The 22,923-nt window shown below is 42.3% G+C and overlaps 1 protein-coding gene across 1 annotated transcript in view; it reads left to right on the top strand.

Annotated features, from left to right (window-relative positions):
- Positions 1-22,923, top strand: part of ANKFN1 (ankyrin repeat and fibronectin type III domain containing 1) — a 1,224,583-nt gene that overhangs the window by 721,008 nt on the left and 480,652 nt on the right. The window lies entirely within an intron of this gene.

The following is a 22,923-nucleotide window of genomic DNA, read 5'->3' as shown; positions in this document are numbered from 1 at the left end:
CTATGTTATCTTAATTTTGGGCCCTTTATTGAACAATTCCATACAGACCACGGTTGGCAAGTTAGAACTGTAAGATTCACTACGTGAACCACTGGTGTTTTGTGGAAAAGCACATGTACACCGCGTTCCAAATTATTATGCAAAAAGTGTTTAGGAGTGATAAGGGAAGAATTTGTTTGTTTGTCAGTTAAACTCATTGATGGTGATGTGTGTCAGGGCTCTTTATATCACTGTAAGCAATTGCAGACACCTGTGCTAATTAGTTTGGCAGGTGTGTCCAATGAAAGGCAAGACTACTTAAGAAGGCTCTCTCACATTATTAAGCAGCCTACATTTTCTGCCAAAATGGGAAAGAAAAAGGATGTGTCGGCTGCTGAGAAGCAACAAATTGTGGAGTGTTTAGGTCAAGGCATGACTACAATCAACATTGTGCGATGATCAGGATGAAGTGTCTTGGCAATCAAGAAGTATGTAGCTGATTCACAGTACACACGTGTGCGTGCTGATAAGGGCAAATTGAGGACTCTTTCCTACAGGCAATTACGTCAGGTTGAAAGAGCAGCGGCAAAAAAGCCTTGTCATAGCAGCAGACAAGTTTTTGAAGCTGCTTGTGCCTCCAACGTCCCCCGAACAACAAGATGCAGGGTCCTTCAGAGGTTTGCAGCTGTGCATACGCCATCCTGTCGACCTCCTCTATCCACTTCACACAAGCAGAAACGGCTCCAGTGGGCCAAACATTACATGAAGACTGATTTCAAAACTGTTTTGTTCACGGATGAGTGCCGTGCAGCGCTCGATGGTCCAGATGAATGGAGTGGAGGATGGCTGGTTGATGGACACCCCACGCAAACACGGCTACAGCGCCAACAAGGAGGAGGTGGAGTAATGTTTTGGGCTGGAATCATGGGGAGAGAGATTAGCGCCTTCAGGGATCCTAAAGGGGCCGACAAAGATGAACTCCATAATGTATGTGGATTTTCTCAAACAGCACTTCCTGCCATGGTTCAAGAAGAAGAACCGTGTATTTCACAGCAAGATCATTTTTCTGCATGATATTGCACCATCTCATGCTGCACATAAAACATCTGCATCTCTGGCTGATATGGGCATAAAAGGGGACAAACTTATGGTGTGACCCCCATGCTCCCCTGACCTCTACCCCATTCAGAACCTTTGGAGCATCATTAAAAGGAGTGTCTATGATGGCGGGAGGCAGTTCACATCTAAGCAACAGCTCTGGGAGGGTATTCTGTCCTCATGCAAAACAATTGAAGCAGAAACCATCCAAAACCTGACAAATTCAATGGACGAGAGAGTTCAGAAGCTCCTTTCGAACAAGGGGTCCTATGTGAAAATGTAACATCACCTAGAATAAAGTTTTGAGTTGAAAACTGTTTGATTTCAGTTTCTAACAACCTGCTAATGCTTATAATTTCAAAAATGACCATTTTTTTTGTCTTTATTAAAATGAAAAGGTTGATCGAAAAGTTTGGGGGATCTAAGAGTGTGGCAACCCAGTAGTCATGATTACTTCGAATTCTGACAATATGAGGGTCATGCTGCAGGTAGTGCAGCAAGAAGGCACTTATGTGTCTTGCGCATCTCGGAGCCCCAAAATTATTTTCCGGGCTAGATGCAGCTAAAAATTATTTTTAATTTTAAATCTGGTGAAGCTTATTATAGATGGCCTAATAGGATCAGTGCTGCACACTGCTACAAAGCCCAAATTATTTTCCAGTCAAGATACAGATAAACATGATTAGTAATTTGAAAGCTTAAAACGGTTGGTAGGGTGATTTTAACCAATCATCAAGCTTTTACTCTCCCCAGGATGACACAGGGGTAGAAAAGTCGTTTCGGATCCATGATTTGTTCATCTTTATGAACGTGAGTCTGTCTACATTATCAGTGGAGAGCCGCGTGCGCTTATCTGTCAGCACACCACCAGCAGCGCTGAACACACGTTCAGACAGAACGCTGGCTGCGGGGCATGACAAGATCTCCAAGGCGTAAGTGGCTAGCTCCGGCCATTTATCCAGATTGGAAGCCCAAAAAGAGCAAGGGTCCAGTGACACAGTCGTGGCTTCAATGTTTACTTGGAGATACTCCTGTACCATCGTCTCTAGGCGTTGACTATGTGTCAGACTTCTTTTCTCCTGTGGCCTTGCAAAGGATGGGCTAAAAAAGTGGTGAAATGATTCCGCAAAATTGATGTTACCAGCAGATACTGTGGTTCTGTTACGGTTTGAGTGCTGAACACTTGACGGTCCCACGGTTGGCAAGTTGGAACTGTGAGATTCACTACGTGCACCACTGGTATTTTGTGGAAAAGCACATGTAAGATTCTGCAACAGTCTCTGCTGATACTCCTGCATGCGTGCATCCCTTTCTATGGCAGGAATAATTTCTGCAAATTTACTTTTGTACCGGGGATCTAACAGTGTGGCAACCCAGTAGTCAGGATTATTTCTAATTCTCACAATTCGAGGGTCATGTTGCAGGTAGTGCAGCAAGAAGGCACTCATGTGTGTTGCGCATCCAGGAGCACCAAGTCCCTGTTGTGTTGGTGGCGAGGTAACAATCATGCTTCCTTCCTCTGTCCTCTCCCCCCAATCTCGCACAACAGAAATGTGATCAAGGTCTCCCTCATCTGATGAGTCTTCCATCAGTTCGTCCTCCACTTCTTCCTGGGCTCCTGCACCTTCCTCACTAGTTTGGCTGCTACCATGCGCCCTGGTAAAATCATCTCCCCCACCCTCACATGCCTGCCGCCTTGGTGCTGCCGACCGTCTGGACCTTGCAGATGTTAGCCCTTCCGCATACAACTCCTCCTCCTCTACTTCCTCCACCTCCTCTTGTGCCACCACCTGACTCCGAATTCTGTTTAACATGTGCTCCAGCATGTAAATCACCGGAATAGTCATGCTGATAATGGCATCGTCAGCACTAAACATCTTCGTCGCCATTTCAAAACTGTGCAGAAGGGTGCATAGGTCCCTGATCTGAGACCACTCCTCCAGCGTGATTTGCCCCACCTCTGAATCTCGTTGGCCCAGGCTATACGTCAGAACGTATTGCACCAGGGCTTGTCGGTGCTGCCACAGTCGCTGCAACATGTGCAGAGTTGAATTCCACCGGGTAGGCACATCGCATTTTAGCCGGTGAAGTGGCAGGCCCAACGACTTCTGTAGAGATGTAAGTCGCTGAGCTGCGGGATGCGAACGGCGGAAGTGAGCACACAGCGACCGTGCCCTCTGCCGAAGGCCATCTAGTCTGGGATAGTGGGCTAAAAATTGCTGTACAACCAGGTTCAACACGTGAGCCATACAAGGCACATGTGTGACATTGCCCCGGCGAAGGGCCGCACCCAGGTTTGCAGCATTGTCGCACACGGCCTTCCCTGGTTTCAGGTCCAGTTGAGACAACCATTCATGAAATTGGTTCTCCAGAGCTGACCACAACTCCTCAGCTGTGTGACTCACATTTCCCAGACATTTCAATGTAAAAACCGCCTGATGACGTTGAGCCCTACTGCCAGCATAGTAAGGAGGTGTGCAGGATCCCTTCTGCGCAGTTAGAAAGCTTGTGGCATGACCAGACAGGCTTTGGGTGCAGGTGGAAGACCGAGAGGAGGTTGAGGAGGCAGAAGCAGTGGAGGAACTTTGACATAAAGAGGATTGACGCACAACTCGTGGGGACGGCAAGACTTGGACAGCAGCCCCTTGTCCTGCTGTCACCATAGTTACCCAGTGCCCAGTCAGCGACATGTAACGCCCCTGTCCATGCCTACTCGTCCAAGTGTCTGTGGTGAAATGCACCCTGTCACACACAGAGTTTCTCAAAGAAGCGGTGATGTTGTGTGCGACATGCTGGTGGAGCGCAGGCACACCTTTCTTTGAGAAGTAGTGCCGACTGGGCATCTGGTACTGGGGCACTGCGACGGACATAAGGTCTTGAAAATCCTCTGTGTCCACCAGGCGGAAAGGCAGCATTTCTGTAGCCAAGAGCTTGCAGATGGTGAAATTCAACCTCTTAGCTTTCTCATGGCTAGGAGGAAATGGTCTTTTACTTGTCCACATCTGAGGGACCGAGGGCTGGCTATTGTGCTTAGACGGGGTTGATAAGGGTGTCCCCGGCAAACTGCCGGTCTGTGAGGAAGATGCAGGCAGACATGTTAGGTTGCCTTGATCCAAAGGTGGTGCTATCGATGTCGGACAGCGCTCAAGACCAGCTGGTGTTACCACCTCCAAAGAAAATGATGACCTGCCAATCACGCTGGCTGTTGCGGGTAAAGAGGTGGCAGGTCTGCGCCCCAAAACAGGTGTGACTGCTGTCCCCCCAGTCACAGAGGATGAAGAGGCCGCGGATGCACAAGATATGGCAGACGGTGGTTGGCCCGGCCGGCTAGGCCGCATTGTAGCACACTGAGCTTCCCACTTCAACTTATGCTTCATGTCCATGTGCTGGTTCATGCATGAAGTACTCAAACTATGTATTTTTTGGCCTCTACTTAGCTTTTGCTGACAAATGTTACAGATAACACGAGTTGGGTCATCTTTATCGATCTGAAAAAATGCCCAGGCTATGCAAGGCTTAGCACCCATGCGACCTGAAGAGCCACCACGACTTGTGGTGAGAGGCAGAGTTGTGTTTGAGGATGCAGTTGTTGACGTGCTTCCAGTACTACGTCTCTGTCCAGGAAGGCGCAACCTGACCTCGTCGTCACTAGCATCTTCCTCCACCTCCTCTGCTGACCTCATCTCTTGGCTGACTGTGGGTTGACAGTAAGTGGGATCTCCGACCTCATCATCATCACCCTGTGCGTTATCACACCCGTCGTCCTCAGAGCCAACCTGTTCCTGCCCTGACAAAAAACTAAAGTTGTCGCTCCAATCAGGTATTTGAGTCTTATCATCGTCTTCCTCATTGTCTCCACCAACAGGAGTTACAGTTTGGGAATGAGGGTCTACATTATGGTCAGAACCTTCTGCGTCTGGTCCTGGATCCGACTCATAAAGATTCTGGGCATCAGTGCAGATCATTTCCTCGTCTGGATTCACAGAAGCGCTGGAGTCGACCTCTGATTCCCAGGCTATAGTATGAGTAAACAGCTCTGCAGACTCAACCATCTGTTCTACCTCATACTCAGACGGGCAACTGGAGATTTGGGAGCTGTGAGGAAGCAAGTGCGATTTGGGTGACACCTTTGAGGACTGGAGTATTTGTGATGTTGAAGTTGATGTGGAGGAGAGCCCACTTAAAGGAGCACTTGATATCCGTTGAAGCACCTGCTGTTTTTGTGCCTCATCTGGAATTTGTAGCGATTGGCGTGGCCGTAAGAAAGGGATCTTATCACATTGTCCGCTAAAAGAAGTAGACATTTTAGTTTGGCTGGAAGATGGTCTTTCTTCTGCACCTACCCCACGGACACAACCTTTTTTCCCCTTCCCAACACGCCTATTCCCCTTTCCACCAGCAGCAGGCCTTTTTCTACTCATTTTGGTGGTTAACTAATTCACAACTCTGGAGTTGTTTGCACAAAAAAACAATGGATGGTAACCGAGCAGAGCTGAGTGGCCAAACTGTGGTATTAGGCCAAAACTATTGGCTGGGTTAGATGCAGAAAAAAATTATTTTTAATTTGCAACCTGATGGAGGTCAGTATAGATGGACTAATAGACCAAGTCCCACACACCGCTAGAAGCCCAAATATTTTTTCAGAGCTAGATGCAGAAAAAAATTATTTTTAATTTGCAACCTGATGGAGGTCAGTATAGATGGACTAATAGACCAAGTCCCACACACTGCTAGAAGCCCAAATATTTTTTCAGAGCTAGATGCAGAAAATTTTTTTATTCAATTTGCAACCTGATGGAGGTCAGTATAGATGGACTAATAGACCAAGTCCCACACACTGCTAGAAGCCCAAATATTTTTTCAGAGCTAGATGCAGAAAAAAATTATTTTTAATTTGCAACCTGATGGAGGTCAGTATAGATGGACTAATAGACCAAGTCCCATACACTGCTAGAAGCCCAAATATTTTTTCAGAGCTAGATGCAGAAAAAAATTATTTATAATTTGCAACCTGATGGAGGTCAGTATAGATGGACTAATAGAACAAGTCCCACATGCTGCTAGAAGCCCAAATATTTTTTCAGAGATAAATGAAGAAAAAAATTATTTTTAATTTGCAACCTGATGGAGGTCAGTATAGATGGACTAATAGACCAAGTCCCACACACTGCTAGAAGCCCAAATATTTTTTCAGAGCTAGATGCAGAAAAAAATTATTTTTAATTTGCAACCTGATGGAGGTCAGTATAGATGGACTAATAGACCAAGTCCCACACACCGCTAGAAGCCCAAATATTTTTTCAGAGCTAGATGCAGAAAAAAATTATATTCAATTTGCAACCTGCTGGAGGTCAGTATAGAAGGACTAATAGAACAAGTCCCACACACTGCTAGAAGCCCAAATATTTTTTCAGAGCTAAATGAAGAAAAAAATTATTTTTAATTTGCAACCTGATGGAGGTCAGTATAGATGGACTAATAGACCAAGTCCCACACACTGCTAGAAGCCCAAATATTTTTTCAGAGCTAGATGCAGAAAAAAATTATATTTAGTTTGCAACCTGATGGAGGTCAGTATAGATGGACTAATAGAATGATGCTATGCCCAAAAGATTTTACTTCACTGGGTGCAGTAAAAAAATTGGTATTCTATACACAGGTGGTATATCTTGCAACACAGATAGGCTACTCCACTGACTAACACACTCTGCAATAGGCCAAAAAGGATTAGCTTTGCTAGATTCAGCCAAATGCTGTGAAAAAAACTTGCACAGCACTGGCACAGACCTGCCTGGCAAAAACTGATAGGAACTGATGTAACCTAGTCCTGAAAAGGACTCCAATTACAATTAGTCTTTACTCCCACAATCTATCTATTTAAGAGCACAGACCTGCTTGATAAAAGTCGTAGGAAATGCTGTAACCTAGTCCTTAAAAGGACTGCAATCACAACTATTCCCTACTCCCAAGCTATCTGTATATTTGTGCGAAAATTGGCTTGAAATTAACAAGGTATAGCGCACACAGCAACAGCGGTGCCGTCTAACACGTAGCTGCAGCAGTGAGAAAATGGTGGCGACGGGGAAAATGGCTTGGTCTTATAGGGCAAGGACATGTGACATACACTGCCAATCACACATGCCCTTGCTTGTGTGAAAAAAAGCACTTCGCTCCGTGTGTGCGCTGCTGATAGGCTGACAGATTGCACCTCCCCACTGCAAATGCGGGAAAGAGAAAAAAAAATGGAGATCTTCATTGTTCCTGCAGAGATCCATCCCCTGCCCCTCCCCCCCGCCCCGCTGTACACTCAAACTGCGTATTAACATTAATTTTCATCATTACTGAGAAAAAATCCAGTTATGATTTTGGTGCACGAACAGTTATCGAACATAACCTCGAACAGCCGAATTTTTCTCAAATTGTTCGTGTTCGCCGACCGGCTCGAACACCGCCCAAAACAGCTCGAATTTGAGATTGGCGAACAGTTCGAGTAGAACAACGCTCATCTCTACTTGACAGTTGATACATGCTGCCCAATCTGTGAGCAGCATGTATCAGGCACTGCCTATATGGTCTCAGCCAGGTATGTTTGACTCTTAAACGCTGAAAAAATATACTTTATTAGCCACCTGGGACCTAGACCATGCTATAGACTCGTCAGACAGGTGGGTCCCCAACGTATTTTCCCCAACCGTTGAGCTGGATTGACAGGTCTCTGCCTATAGGTGCACGTAGGCAGATCTTTATACATGATGCCCACTGGTTGGGCAGCAAGTAGCTGGTGTCAGGTTTACTTTAAGACCCACACCTTTTCAACAAAGCCATGCCTCTATGAGGAGCGATGCATAAAATGTGTATAAAACACTTTACAAATGTGATGCAAGGCAATTCACAACTTATGGTGTAGTTGGCTTAGTAAATCTCCCCCCCAATATTGATTGTTAAAAAAAATGGGATATTGTCTGAAAATGTGTTAATATGAAAAGAAAATGTCCCCATTGGTCATGCCGTGTGGGTGTCCTGTCTATCAGTAGCGAGATCGCTGCAGATAACAGTTGGCTGAGTGTGTTTGAGTCATAGTACATCATATACTGCAGCATTCAGATGACTGTTGAGCCTAATATGATTACTGCAAAACATTTAGAGACCATAAAAGTGGATGTGCCCGAACGGCAAAGAGTTGAATAGGTAAGCGATGGTTGCTTTATTTATGTTTAGCCATTTCCAACCGTGGAATTGTTTATGAAAAATGCCCGATTATACCCAAATCCAAAGCTATCTTTGTATTAGTGACCCAGCTGTCTATAAATATAATAGAAACATAATGTGGACATTAAAGGGTTTGTGCATCCCTGTAGCTCTTGCAAACTCCTAGAGGTTCGCAATGGACACACTATTAAGATTTAGCTCTGCTTGTTGGTCCCAGTGGTCGTCACGTGGCTGCAAGAATGCGATTTTATTACTTGTGTTCACAAGCCGATTAGAGTCTCTATCTTGTCTCTTAAAGGAACTCTGTGCAACGGAATACGTGGCAGAAATTCGAGGTTCGAGGTTAACCCTCTGGTTTTCAAAGACGATTTGAAACTTGATCTGCCATGGGTGTGCACAACAATTAGGCTCATTTGTTTAGGGTTGTGACAACACAGCATTTCTTCTTAATTATGCCTGACGTAAATTCCATAGGCCCAGAATGATAGACTATTGCCTGAATTATTGACTATTGAATTTATGTGTTTCTTTCTTCAGTTGGTCAAGACACATGGACTTTTGTCATGGGTCCGAATGTTGACTCTTCCCGTAGATTGAGATGATATTTGTTAATTGTTGAATGGCTATTATTTACCTCTTGTATCAACTCCTATGGTTTATTGTACTGTTATCTTTGCAAGGCAGGGATGCAGGGTTGCTAAACAATGCTGTTTGCTAATATGTTGATTATGCATTATACTAGGCCATGCAGTTTGTTGACTTTCATTGTTTGGGTATTTATAGTTTATCCTTCAATGTTTGCAAGTCAACAATGGGGGATGAACTGTGGATGCTCGAGCTATGCGAGTTAATATCACCACCCCTTTCTCTTGACCTATGGATAATGGCTTGAAGGTCAGTGGTGGACTATATAAAGGGGTCTCTACGTCTGTTCCAAGTGACTCTACCTCTGCAGGATGGCAGCTGAAAGAACATAGATTTGCTCAATTGATCATTGCTGAATCCTCAGAGATATTTGAATAATCCAGGTTGGTACAATGAGGTCACCTGGCCACTTCCCCCATGGACAATCAGCTTCCTAAGCTTGCTGCTACCTCCTCTCTGTGAGTGCTCACCCAAAGTGGGGTACCACTGGTTGCAGTAGCTGGCCCGGGAAGCCCCAAAATGGCAGCTGCTCTAATCCCGGCAAGCCAGCAAAAGGGTAAGACTCTGTAATTTGCTCCATCTTGTGTATTTGATAGAACTATCCTATATGTTATTGTCTGTTGGTGGTTCAATAAATTATTGCACACTATTTTACCCTCACCCTGTGTTGTCTGAGTAGTGTTCTGCCCACGAGAAAAGAGAGCAGGCGTTCAGTGGTATGAGCCTTGGTCCATGCAGTCTTTCTAAAGACAGCCAGGCCAGAGGATGAGAGCACCCACTGACCCCTGTGTCTCTACAAGGATAATTTGCTTGTGGCTAAGCGTGGCGTTTTTTTTTTTTTAGAAAGAATCTGCACTGAACCAGCTTTAATGAATGACATGTCACTTATGAAGGTGGTTTTCAAATCTGTGATGGAAAAATCCACAGCCATATGAATGCCAATGGAGATTTCCTTTTGCAAGCAATGATAGGGGATTCGAGGATGGCCTTCACTCACATTTCGGCATAGAAATCCATGTTAAGGAACTTTATATGGACATACCTCAATAATTATTCTATGTGGTGTGCAGGACAGAAAGTAGAAAGTGGGTGCCTTGTCAATAAACTTGATGTAAGTGCAAATTTATTATTACAAATCAGTTTACTTTAAAGAAGCACTTCCATCAAAATATTGTACTTTTGTATGATGCCATTGAGTGTACCATATAGCACACTGGAAAAAGGGAAAAAAATCTAATTGCGGTGAAATTGCAAAAAAAAGTGCAATTCCACAATCGTTTTTTGTTTTTTTTATTTAACATGTTCACTAAATGCTAAAACTGACCTGGCAATATAATTCTCCAGGTCAGTACGAGTACACAGATATCAAACATGTATAAGTTCTTTTTTATTTAAGTGGTGAAAAAAAATCATAAATTAGTAAGAAAAAAAAATTAGCTTATGTCGCCATTTTCCAAGACCCATAACATCTCCATTTTTCGATATCTGGGCCTGGGTGAGGGCTTATTTTTTTCACCATGAGTTGACGTTTTTACTGATACCATTTTGGGGTAGGTACAAAGTTTCGATTGCTTCTGATTGCATTTTATTGCAATGTTGTGGCGACCAAAAAAATCTTAATTCTGGTGTTTTGATTTATTTTTCTCGTTACGCCATTTAACGATTGCATTAATTTACTTTATATTTGATAAACCAGACATTTCTGAATGCAGCGATACCAAATATGTGTATTTTCAATTTTTTGAATTGCTTTATTTTCAATGGGGCAAAAGTAGGGTGATTTGGACTTCTGTGCTTTTTTTATTTTTTTAATGTGTAGCAGAAATTAAAGATGTGTCTGACAGGATATCAAGACTCTTCAGACCTACAGATCACTACCCATTCCTGCTAATACATGTGGGGACAAATGACACCGCAGGAAAGGACCTGGAAACCATCTGCAGTGACTTTGAAGACTTAGGCAAGAAAGTGAAAGAATTGGGAGCGCAGGTGGTCTTCTCATCCATCCTCCCAGTGGATGGCCATGGAACAATGAGGTGGAATAAGATTCTACAGGTGAACAACTGGCTACGTCGATGGTGCCGTCAACAAGGATTTGGATTTCTGGATCACGGAATGAATTACCTATACGATGGACTACTTGCTAGAGATGGGGTGCACCTTACGAAGACTGGAAAACATGTATTTGGAAGTCGCCTTGCTACACTCATCAGAAGAGCTTTAAACTAGAACAATGTGGGAAGGGAAGCAAAAGGCCAGAAAAAGCCATACAGCTGACAAATACTATTGAGATCTCTGCTACTGGAAGTGGAAAAGAAGAACAAAGACAAAAAAATCTAAATAATAAAAATATGGGAGGAAGAGAAACCAATCACAAACTAAAATGTTTTTATACAAATGCACAAAGCATGGGCAACAAACAAGGAGAATTGGAACTACTAATGCAGGAAAAGGAATATGATGTCATTGGAATCACTGAAACTTGGTGGGACGATACACATGATTGGAATAAAAGGCTAAAAGGATACAACTTATTTGCAAGAAACAGACTTGATAAACGAGGAGGAGGTGTTGCATTGTATGTTAGAAAAGCATATATCTGCACAGAGATTGAAGCTTCAGAGACTGGGAGTTCTGTGGAAACTGTTTGGGTAAGAATACAAGGAGAGAACAATGGAAAGGGCACCATTGTAGGCATTTACTACAGGCCACCTGGGCAAGCTGAAGATATGGATGAACTCTTTATGTATCAAATGACCAAGTTCTCCAAAAAATATGACGTAGTGGTCATGGGAGATTTCAACTATCCAGACATTTGTTGGGAATCTCTCTCAAGTAAAACTAACAGGTCAAGCAAATTCTTATCCTCTCTTGCTGACAACTTTATCTTCTAAAAGGTAGGGGAGACAACAAGGGGATCTGCTCCTTATAAACAGGGAGGAAATAGTTGAGGAGGTAAAGGTGGCTGGGAACCTAGGAGGCAGCGATCATGCTATTATAGAATTTTGGATAACTAGAGGAGGAAGACATGTGAAGACTCAAACTTCAAGGTTAGATTTTAGAAAGGCAGATTTTAAGAGACTCAGAAAGAGAATAGGAGGGATCCAATGGCTGGATGTCCTTAAGGACAAAAATGTCCAGGAGGATGGGAAATTTTTAAAAATGAGATTCTCAAAGCACAATCGTTAACAATCCCGAAAAGTAGGAAGAATGGGAAGCATTTAAGGAAACCAGGATGGATGAACACAGAACTTAAACACATGCTAAAAAGAAAGAAATAAATGTTTATTAAATGGAAAGAGGGAGGCATATCTAAAGAAGATTATAATGCAGTCTGCAGATCCTGTAGGGCACATATCAGGTTAGCTAAAGCTGACAATGAATTAAGGCTTGCAAGAGATGTCAAAAGCAATAAAAAAGGATTTTGGGGGTATGTCAAAAGTAAAAGAAAAGTCAAAGATGCTATAGGATTTTTACAGGATGAAAATGGAGAAATGGTAAGAGAGGATGTTGAGAAGGCCGAACTTTTTAATTCCTATTTTGCATCTGTTTTTTCTCAGAAAGAAAATGTAACATCAACTGATCTTCATTGTCCTTTTAAAGGAATAGAGGAATCCAAGTTATCTGTAAACAGAAAGATTGTGAGGGAATATTTAGCTAACATAAATGAGTTCAAGTCTCCAGGTCCAGATGAATTACACCCCAGAGTACTGAAGGAGATCGTAGAAGAAATTTTAGAACCACTCTCCATAATCTTTGAAAATTCTTGGAGAACAGGAGAAGTCCCAGAAGACTGGAGAAGAGCAAATGTTGCTCCTATCTTCAAAAAGGGGAAGAAGGTGGACCCAGGGAACTATAGGCCGGTGAGTCTGACTTCTATACCAGGAAAGATCTTTGAACAAATTATTAAACAACATGTATGTAAGTACATGGATAAGAATGAAGTGATTAACCAGAGTCAGCATGGGTTTGTAACTAACAAGTCATGTCAGACTAACTTAATTTCCTTCTATGACAGAATCACTGACTGGGTGGATCAGGGAAATGCTGTAGATATAGTATATCTTGACTTCAGCAAAGCATTTGACAAAGTATCTCACACCATCCTTATTGAAAAAATGACCAAGTATGCAATGGACCAGACAACTGTTAGGTGGATTCATAACTGGCTTAGTGATCGGACTCAAAGGGTGGTTGTAAATGGCTTCACATCCAGCTGGATGAATGTCTCAAGTGGGGTACCACAGGGCTCCGTCCTGGGACCTGTATTGTTCAACATCTTTATCAATGATTTAGATGAAGGAATTGAGGGTAAACTGATTAAATTTGCTGATGACACAAAGCTAGGAGGGATAGCTAATACTAGAGAAGAGAGAGAGAGGATTCAAAAAGACCTAAATAAACTGGAGCAGTGGGCAGCAACCAACAGAATGGTTTTCAACAGGGAAAAATGTAAAGTACTACATCTGGGCAATAAAAATGAAAAAAGCATATACAGAATGGGAGGAATAGATCTAAGCAACAGTACATGTGAAAAAGACTTAGGTATACTAATAGATCATAGACTGAACATGAGTCAACAGTGTGATGCAGCAGCAAAAAAGGCAAATACAATTCTGGGATGTATTAACAGAAGCATACAGTGTAGATCACGTGAAGTCATTATCGGTCTTTACTCCTCTTTGGTCAGACCTCATCTGGAATACTGTGTACAGTTTTGGGCACCACATTTTAAAAAAGACATAGACAAACTGGAGCAAGTTCAGAGAAGAGCGACCAGAATGGTGACTGGTCTGCAAACCATGTCCTATGAGGAACGGTTGCAGGATTTGGGAATGTTTAGCTTGCAAAAAAGAAGACTGAGAGGAGACTTAATAGCTGTCTACAAATATGTCAAGGGCTGTCACATTGTAGAAGGATCATCTTTATTCTCATTTGCACAAGGAAAGACTAGAGGCAATGGGATGAAACTAAATGGGAGGAGACACAGATTAGATATTAGAAAAAACTTTTTGACAGTTAGGGTGATTAATGAGTGGAACAGGCTGCCACGAGAGGTGGTGAGTTCCCCTTCAATGGACGTCTTCAAACAGAGGCTGGACAGACATCTGTCTGAGATGATCTAGTGAATCCTGCTTTGAGCAGGGGGTTGGACCAGATGACCCAGGAGGTCCCTTCCAACTCTACCATTCTATGATTCTATGATTCTATGATTATCTCTTATGAATGCTGGCCAAGAGCCAGCATTCATAGGAGATTTACATTGACAGGTACAGTGGTCTTCTGCAGAACCCTGGCTGTCAAATGCAAATAAAATACATTGTAACCGCATCATACAATTTGATGGGATTTTTAGCAAATATTGCACTCACATTGCTTTTGTTTTTGATGTTGAATCGCTTTTAAAACAACAAATCATCTAAATTTACAATAAATATGGAAGGTTAGCTAGGCTAAGAAAGATTTCATCTGTACAATGGCCATGACTTGACGGACAAGAGTAAAAGGAGAAAAAAAGGACAGTGCATATGTTTGTCTCCAGTTTCTTAGACAGCTGACAGGGCTCTCATCACTATTGTTATATTTACTAATACCATAATCCTGGAAACAAAATACAGTATCTCTTTGCCATCAGGTTTTCTGTTTTACTTGAGAAAAACTAACAGACTTTGCTGTCAAGTTCAGACATTCAGAGTTCTTTAGTGGCTATGGAACTCAGAAAATGTCACTTTACGAGAACAAGTTTGTTTTTTCTCCTATTAGATGGAAATATGTACTAAATAAAAGGAAAATATAACTCTTGTCTTCTCATTCTGTAGGTTTGAGCAACAAAAATGTGAAAAGCAGCTTTGCACAAATAAACAGTGCATGATCACTGAGTTATGTCTCCGGTTGATTCTTCACTTAACAACATACACATCGAGGCACTTTACAACACTGAGAACAGCAGTATATTTTTGAATCCACACTATTTGTTAAAATGCATTAATCTAATATGAATGAGAAACTACCTATTTTACTAAAGACTGTACAGTCAGCAAGGATCTCCAAAAGTATGTTACAGCACATCCAAAAATGGATCACATCACTTTGACTCTTATTGATTCTCCTTACCTTTATGTAGACCTGACGCGATGATGGGAGGAGGATATGTAACGGATAGACACATACTGTAAAGGGTTTATTTACAATGCCATTTTTGTAGGTATTTTAATTTTTAACTCATCCTCCAAGTCTTTACCTTTACCTCTGGTTGATGTGGGTGGCGTCCCTTAAGTCATCCACACTGAGTTATTTTATGCTATTGTCGTTACACTGGTTTAACAGCCATGAACAGGACAATGCAAAATACTCATGAATCTAGCTTTACTATGGAGTGGATGATGTAGGGGACATAATCTAAAGCATTTAGAAGGAAACGGGCCGGATTCTCAGATATGGACGAGAATGATCCAGACGCAGTCGTTGAACAGTTTAGTGCTGATTTGCTTTCTCTGAAATGCCAGGCTGTAGGATGGAATAAACACACAGAATAATTTTTAGGCCATGGCCCCACTATCAGTATTTGGTCAGTATCTTTTCTCAGGAGTGGGAGCTAAAACCAGGAGTGGGTGATAAATGCAGAATTGGTGACTTATTTCTATTATACCTTTTCTCTGATTGTTCCTCACCTGGTTTTGGCTCCCACTCCTGAGAAAAAATACTGACTGAATACTGATAGTGGGGCCGTAGCATTAGAGGGCTAACAGCAATGACAGAATTTTAGAATTAAAAAAACTAATGTCACGTTCCCTTTAAGATTAAATTACTAATTTTATTTACAAAGCCAGGTTAAGTATGAATATTCTGTTTTTTTTCTGTGATAAGCCACCATGCAACAATTGAAAGGTATTCCTAAAAGCTTCAAGAAAATTCTCCATCACTTGTGGCATACCAAAAACAGCAGCCGCTATAGGGCTTTTGAGTGTGTGTGGGGGGGACTGAGGTCGAACAGCACCGTGCGCCCTCCTCCTCCCTTCCTCCCTCACAATTTCAATGGTATCTGTATCCATAGGAAATAAAATTGAGTACAATGGTGGAACAGGGAGCTGAAAACCATTCTGCCTGTATGTCTGAGTCTAGGTGCAGCAGGCACGATGCGATCACTAGATCACGCCTGTTTTGTGAAGCCTCAGTCCACACACTGCACAGAGTGGAGCAGTACAAGGGGGAAATATGGCTAGAGGAGTAGTATTTATTTTCTTATTGTATCACTAGAATTTGAGTGGGGAGAAACTATAGGGGCCATAATACTGAGTAGGAAGCTGTGGGGATAATTTACAGTGTGAGGTGCATCATACCATTTGTTGGGCTGTAACGGCATCATTCTGTGATGGCATCATACAATCTGGGGGATGTGGCAGCACTATACTGTGTGGGGGGATATGGGTGAATCATACTGCATGGGGCATTGTGAGGGCATTATTCTGTGTGAGGGACTGTATTGGGGGTAATTCTCTATGCGGTGCTGTAGGGGCCATCATACTGTGTGGAGAGATGAGGCCATAGTACTCTGTTGAGGGGATCTCATACTGAATTAGGGTGGCTGTATGGTCATCATACTATGTAGGAGACTGTGAGTGCAAGATTCTGTGGGGGGCCTGTTGGGTTAAAATGTTATGGTGGGGCACTTGGGGTATCATACTGTATGTGTGGGGCTGTGAGAGCCATCATACTGTGCTGTGAGGACTATGGGGGCCATAATGAATGGAGGTATGATACTGTGTGGGGGAGCTATTATACTGTGTAAGAATTATAGTGTTTGGGGGCAGTGAAGGACCTCATACTGTGTTGGGGATTGCTGTGGGGGCATTTGTGACGCTAGTCACTAACTCATGGAGCTACCGTCAGGCGGATAGTCAAACGTCCCGAGGTCAATACCAAGAGAGCCCGCAGATACTAAGGGAAAAGACAGATGTGTAAGTTAGGTCACAGTCTAGTGCCAATATCAAGAGAGAACAGAACAAAGCCAAATGGCAAGACAAGGAGGTAGTCAGAACACGGTCCAAAGGGTCAGGCAGCAGAAGATCAGAACACAGAACAACAGAATGAGGCAAACACTCACCAGGAAGCACAAACTACATCTGGCAGGGAACAGGGGCAGTCAGCTCAGTTAAATAGCTTGGGCAATCTCCAGAACACTGAACACCTGGAGACTGCCCTGCAAATCCCAGTCAAAGATTTGGCAGCTGAGCTGTCAATTAAAGCACCAACAGCCAGACTTGCCACTTACAGGATTGGACAGCAAAGCAGTCCATCAAAACACAGCAAGAACCAGTTCAATAGGACAGCATAGCAATCGCACACAGAATGCAGGAATAGTAACAGCATCATAATGTGTTGGGGGTTGATGTGGGGGCTTCATGATGTGACTGAAAGAATTGTGGGGGCACTGTATTGTGCTACAGGGTCATTGGGGGTCCTCAAAATGAGGAGGAAATGTGTATACAGCATATTGTGTGAGGGGTACTGTAGGGCCATGATATTGTGTTGGGGCACTGTGGGATCATCATATTGTTAGTGTGGGGGTAGTTTGGATAATTTTTGGATCATCATATTCTATAGGGACTGTGAAAGGGGTATCGTTGGAGGTCACAACATAAGATGATTCAATAAGGGCAAAATTCTGTGTAAATGCCACAAGACATTTCCCTCTCCCTTTTGTTTAACAGCTGGGAGCCATGCCTTTCTGTGACTGCGCCTATGTGTCATGATCCTGGCTACTACACTGAATATTTTATTTTTGAGCGGAAAAGCTAGGACCCAACTAGGACTTTTGCTATGGGGTCCTATGATTTCTATGCACACTCCTGTTCATCAGGCCTTCCATCATCACAGCGCTGATTCTACATTTGCTATATATATGAGAAAAGTGAGTAACCAGATAAAATTGATCCGGTTTGGTATACAATCCTCCTCCTTTAAAGATTTTTAGTCTGATCCCTACTTTGAGCCTGATAAGTGATATCACCACTGATATCACCACTATTGCCAAAGCAGAAAAAGAGCAGTGAGGGGCAGGTCAGCACATGGCCAAAGAAGAGAAGACTGTAACTGATGGTCACGTGATGACCCATCGAAACACTGGAGCGGAGCAGAATACTGACTGGAAGTATTTTACTTACTATTATCTTTCTACAGTATGAATTTTCTGTATTAATTTAATTTTTATATGGGAAAAAAAACACTTTTAACAGCACAGATATCGAGTCATTCTAGCTACAAGATTCAAATATTTCTTGTTCATTGTAGCTTTGGTATTGTGTATGGCTACATTTGGGAATGTATTAAGATGTAGAAGAGGTTTGTTTATCATATATGTTTCACTGCTCTATCTGCAATATTTGTTTTTTCCTGTTTTGCTTTTAGGTGATGATATACTGTACAGTGTCCATCTGACATCTTGTGGTATCAGGAATATTCACATTATATTCTTTGCTTTCTGTAATGAAGCTATTACCATAATAAACAAGTGACAAACATGCAGAAAGTTACATAACCCTAACACATTGCTGTGTTCATAAACCATTCATTTTGAGGCATGTTCACACATATTGGACTAGCAGACATTGGTCCCAAATGAGTGAAGTTCTGGAAAAGTAAATTCCTACATATGTGGAAATTTAGCTGAGTAAAAAATATATATATTTTTTATATGTTTTAAAAGCAGAGAATTTAGTCCAGTTCATTTTCTTTTCTTTCTGGAATTTTTACATTCTATTCACTGGCAAATAAGATAACTTTTAAAAAGCTAAACTTTTCATGATTTCTGCATGAATATGTATGAATTTGCCCAAAAAAGGTCCAGACTAGTGAGGAGCAAGCGTGCTGACTTTCTGTTAGTCAGCCTCAACATATGTGAGGATTCCCTAACAAACAGGCAATCACTGCATGTGTTGAGGCTCATTAACAGCCATAAATCATGCAGACCCAGGGACTCGAACTTAATATACTCGGAAAGAACCAGACCAGGCCTGGCGTCAGCACCCAGCGCACCCGAGTAAGTGCCGGGGCCCTGAGCAGGTGGGGGGGCCCACTCATGGTCGGGCACCCCGGCGTGCTATGGGGCCCACGAGCAAAGGAGTCAGTTGCCAGCGCCCGTGACTGCCCCCCCCCCGCTTGCTCAGGGAACCGGCACAATACTTACCGCTCCCCGTTCCTCCACAGGTCCGCTATCTTCTGCGTCTCCTGACTGTGACTTCTCAGGTCAGAGGGCGCGATGACATCTTTCCTGTGCGCCCTCTGCTGAGCAGTCACAGTGCAGAGAGCGGAAAGACGGCAATGCTGAGGAGTCCAGAGCAGCGGCAGCGAGGAGAAGTGAGTATTTGATTATTTTATTTTTTTTATGTATGGAGGCATGGAGCATTTATATGAGACCCATACAGCATGGAGCATTATATGGGGCCCATACAACCTGGAGCATTATATGGGGCCCATACAGTATGGAGCATTATATGGGGCCCATACATCATGGAGCATTATATAGGGGCCAGTATTCTGTATGGAGCATAATATGAGGGCCAGTATTCTATATGGAGCAGTATATGGGGTCAAGAATTCTGTATGGAGCGTTATATGGGGGCCAGTATTCTATATGGAGCAGTATATGGGGTCCAGTATTCTGTATGGAGCATTTTATGGGACCAGTATCCTGTATGGAGCATTATATGGGGGCCAGTATCCTGTATGGCGCATTATATGGGCCCAGTATTCTGTATGGAGCATTATATGGGGCCCAGCCTGCATGGAGCATCTGTGGGGGTCAGTATCCTGTGTAGAGCATTATATGAGGTCCATTATTCTGTATGTAGCATTATATGGGGCCAATATCCTGTATGGAGCATTATATGAGGTCCATTATTCTGTATGTAGCATTGTATGATGTCCATTATTCTGTATGGAGCATTATATGGGGTCCATTGTTCTGTAAGGAGCAATATATGGGGCCCATAATATGGTATGGAGGACTATGTGGTGCTCATAATACTGTATGGAGGACTATACTGTCCGGTCTGCACTGTGCGCTGCAAGGATTTGCCGGTTTCTGAGATATTGTAGAATTTACAATAGATATCACTCATGTAATGTAAGAAGTGAAATCTTCGGCACTGTACTTTATCTATATTTCTCTGCGGTATCTGTGCATCATGAATCGTGATATGTGTTAAAGGGGTCCACTGAGACTTTTTCGCCCGGGACCCACGAAAATCTGGAGCCAGCCCTGCACCAGAGCATGCTTGGCGAAAGGGTTAAATGAGCATGCTCACTCATCACTAGTCCAGACTTATTTTCAGTAAAACAAATGGGTAAAAAGAACCTTATGCATTACTTTCAGTTAGCCCTATTTTCTATTACTGTAATGGCTCATACACACAGCTCTATGATAAAACAGTGCTGTATGGATGTGTAATGCAGCACCTATAGAATTCTATGGGCTCACACTGTACCTCTAATGTCATACAAAGAGACACTGGTTTATTTATTTTATTGATGTGAAATTAATGAACAGAACATTTTTGTATGTTACATTATGCATTCCAATGGTACAGATGTAAAAATTTTTAACTTAAAAACGTTTTATTGCTCTCAGAGGACGGGGTCGCACAAGCGTAGATTCTCTCCTTTGAGAATCGGATCAATCATGTAAATGACACTCTAATCAAACTATGATCAGAGTTTGATCTGAGTGTCTGCTTAATTTTATCAAATTTAAGGAGAAAATGGAGAATAAGATTCTCTATCTTCTCCATTGTGAGAGTTTGTGGAAATAGGACTGCATTCGGAGATCATCCAAGTGCAGTCCAATGTTTTCCATGCACCCATAGACTTGCGCAGCATGTTGTGAAATTTTACTCATGGCTAGGGATGAGGGGACCCGTGGATGTTTGGGTTTATCAGGGTCAACCAAACTTTAGACCAAAGTTAATTTCGGGTACCAGAACTTTACCCAAACTTGAACCCGAACCCAAACCCCATAGAAGTCAATCGGTACCCAATCTTTGATGCTGTAAAAGGGCTGTAAAATGGTCATAGTAAGGGCAAAGGGGCTGCCAAAGGAAGCAGAGTACCTACACAGAGTCAGTCAGTCTCTTTCTCTCCTCCATCCGAACTCCGAACATTAAAACGGACTTCCGGGAGAAATCCATGTTCGGAGTTCAGCACCGAACTCTAGGTGTCCGGCACGAACCTCGAACTTTACAGTTTGGGTTCACTCATCTCTACTCAACAGTGCCCCATTGAATAACATTGATCCGAATGCTATCCGATAACACATTGGATAGCATCGTCCTTCGTATTCCAGCCATAACTGTGTAAAACAGTACCAAACCCTTTTTAACAAACATTAACTTCTGTATACCATCTTCCAGGAAAATGTCTGGATGCAGAAAACTGTAACTTGTCACTTAACATAGCCCAATCCATTAAACAATGTCATACTAGGTGTGAAGGTAAAGTGTTCTGCGTGATTATATCTTGCTGCATCATGGTATATGTGTCTATATAGAAAAGTTACATCTGTATTCTTCCTTAAAAATATTTCCAGGGGAGAATACAGCATCATACTACCTTGTGTGCCTTGTCTGGGGACTCAGAGCTAGTGTCCGAGCCAATGTGCTGCCACACATGCTCAGAGGCCTGAATTGCTCACCTTTCACCTCTCACCCCGAGATGAAGCATTGTGATTACATGTTACAATTGTAACCTGATGGCAGTTTTATTTTTGACAATAGTAGACAAAATCAATTCACCAAGTGCATCCAACCATAACATTGGGGTTCCTTTGTTTTCCCATTGCCCTCATTGCTGAGATTTCTGACTGACCATCTTGTTCCTCCTGTGAAGCCTTTAAAATATATTGTAGTATAAAGAGATGTTTCTAAATAGTACTCTGAAGTTCATTCTTAGCAATAATACATAATTACATAAAGTTCTTAAGCTAAAACTATAATTTTAGAAATTATACATACATTGATTACCCTTTTATAAAATATTATATTGTATAGATATACTGTAAACTACTAGAATATAAAAATCTTCTACTCTTTAAAGGGGTGAACCACTACTTTATAACAGCTTCTTAGAGGGCCCAGAGAGGCAGAAGATTTAAAAAACATAGTCGCCTAGTAAAGTGTATCCCCCTTAAAACTATCTTTTGAATTACTCCACAATTTTACCCAGAAGGCCAGTTTGTTGATTGACAAATGTCTTAATAAAAATCTGTGTTTCCACATTTAAGATAAGGGAGGCTACACATGGGCCCAAATTTAGGCAATTCAGGTCTTATTGTTTTGTGAGGTGAATTTTAGGCAGGTGAAGAAAAATGCTGCAATATAACAATGCTTTCCAAGATAGAAGTGTTAGTAGTTAATTTTTACAGTTATCAAAACAAAAAGTGAAGGAACTAAAGAGAAACATAAATCAAATCAATATTGGGTGTGACCACCTTTTGCTTTCAACACAGCACCAAAGCATCAAATATTCTAAGTACAGTACACTTGCACTAAGTTTCTGAAGGAACTCAGCATACAGGATGTTCCAAACATTTTGGAGGGCAAACTACAGATTTTCTGTGGATGTGGGCTTGTACAAATCCTTTTTTCTCGACTTGATGATATTGTGATTAGGGCTCTGTTGGGGCCATAACATCACTTCCAGGACTCCTTGCTCTTCTGTCAAGTCCCAGGACATTCACGATGGTAAGATTGAGCACAGTAACAAGACGTAAGGTAGTTATACTGCATCAACAAGGTGTCTTCCAAGTAAAGATTTAAAAGCAGCCTATAGTTTTAAGCCTGTTTAAGTTCTTTTGAAGAAGCACCAAGAAATGAGCAACGCTAAGGACCTAAGGCGCAGTGATTGGCCAAGGAAACTTAGTTCAGCAAATAAAAGTCACATAATGCTTACTTCCCTTTGAAATTGAAAGATTGTCCAGCAGTGTTATCTGCTTAGACT

This window comes from Phyllobates terribilis, unplaced genomic scaffold, assembly GCF_046119375.1.
Source record: "Phyllobates terribilis strain yellow unplaced genomic scaffold, ASM4611937v1 Scaffold_5__5_contigs__length_657084704, whole genome shotgun sequence".
Taxonomy (NCBI): domain Eukaryota; kingdom Metazoa; phylum Chordata; class Amphibia; order Anura; family Dendrobatidae; genus Phyllobates; species Phyllobates terribilis.
This window is presented reverse-complemented; position numbering and strand designations above follow the sequence as displayed.